The sequence below is a fragment of the Pteropus vampyrus genome, unplaced genomic scaffold (assembly GCF_000151845.1).
Source record: "Pteropus vampyrus isolate Shadow unplaced genomic scaffold, Pvam_2.0 Scaffold214, whole genome shotgun sequence".
NCBI classification, from domain to species: domain Eukaryota; kingdom Metazoa; phylum Chordata; class Mammalia; order Chiroptera; family Pteropodidae; genus Pteropus; species Pteropus vampyrus.
The window spans coordinates 696,049-697,758 of NW_011888995.1; positions in this window are offsets into that span (position 1 = coordinate 696,049).

Sequence of the window (1,710 nt, forward strand, 5' to 3'; positions counted from 1 at the left end):
TGGATGGATAGGTGGATGGATGGGTTGATGAGTGGATGGATGAATGGACAGATGGATGGGTAGATTGATGAATGGATAGACTGACAACCTTTACCTCTGTGGCTCGAGGTTTGCACTCAGTGTTGCCCAGGGTCCTTGCCAGTTCTACTTGTCTGGGGTTCCATCGCATTGGAGGCAGAGTGCATGGTGGGGAGAGTCTTAGCTGGGAGGTGAGGCAGAATGAGAAAGGGCTGAGGCGTGTGAGAAACGGGGAGCAGTTGGGAGGTGGGTGGGGAGAGGCCGAGAGGGGACGGAGAAACCGGGTGAAGTAAACGAGTCTGGCAGCTTCGACGGTTTGCCCGCCGCAGGACCAGTAATGAATAACACCTTTCCCCCAGGACCTCAAAGACCTTTGGTGACACCTCGAAGCTGCAGGACATTCCACGGAGGGAGGTGCTGTGATCACCATCATCACCGTTGAACGGGCAAGGTGACGAGACCCGGAGGAACGGAGGCACTTGCCCAAGGTCACAGGCTGCCCGAGGTCACAGGCTGCTCACGAGGGACAGGGACGCCGGGAGATGTCCCGTCTCTGCACCCGCCTCCTGGGCAAGGCGAGGGGTACGGTCTGCCTCACCCAAGCTCTCAGCGAGCCCCCGACCACGCGGTCATGAGTTAGCAAGTCACCGTTTCTCACGACACACTCTGAGATCACAGCTGTTTTTCAAGCAGAGGACGCCCTGACTCGCGTGACTCCTCCTAAGTCACTCGACGTGTCAAGGCTGGAACTGAGACAGGTAAATTTCAGGATGTGGATGTCAAAGTTTACCCCTGGGCAGAAGGAAACGCCGCATCAGGCACCGCAGTGCCTCAGTGGGCCTGCAGGGCCGGCCGCCTGGTCTTTCTCTGCCGTCAGTCACTACGTGGGACTTCAAGCCTCCGGCTCCCCTGGGCCTCGGCCCCTCGTCTGGGCCTGCCGCTGCTGCGGTGGCCTTACCTGCCCTCAGCCCCCCTCCGCCCCCCTCCCTGTTCCTGGTTGTCACCGGGAGCTGACTGAGGGTCTACCTGTCAGGGAGTGGTGGTGCGGGGAGGTTGGCATTCCTCAGGCCTGAGTCAAAGAGGCAAACCATCAGATAAAGCAACTCTCTCCCTCCAAAAACCCCGCAGTCCCCAGCACGGCAGCCAGGAACGTTCCTGAGAGGGCATGATTTTAGCCCCAGAAGTACCCTGTGCACCTTTATCGAAATGAGAAAAATGCAGAGCATTCTCCAGCTGTCGTGGCCTCGGGGGAAGTCCTGTGGAGACTGGCAGAGGCAGGCGCTCATCACCCTCCCCGGGGCAGGCAGGCCTCCTCCAGCAAGTTCCCAGGCTCAGCAGGGCGGGGACAGCAGGGCGGTGGGGCGCTCCCTCCCGCGAATGCAGGGCTGTGGAGAAATGAGCCTAAGAGCTGAGAGTGGCAGCAGAGGGGAGCTCGCCAGGTGCGCCATGCCCGTGACACTGTTGGGACCCGTGACTGAAGACGACACCCGTCACACGTGCTCGGTCTACTTCCTGGGGACCAAGGCGGCATGGCAGCTAGACTCTGGGCTTGGGAAACTTGTCGCTCCAGGGGCGGGTGCTCAATGCTTTCTATGAGATGGATGAGTGATGGATGGTGGATGGATACTGGACAAGTGGATGGATGATGGTGGACAGTGATTGTGGGGAGTGGATGGATGGATGGAGGGATGC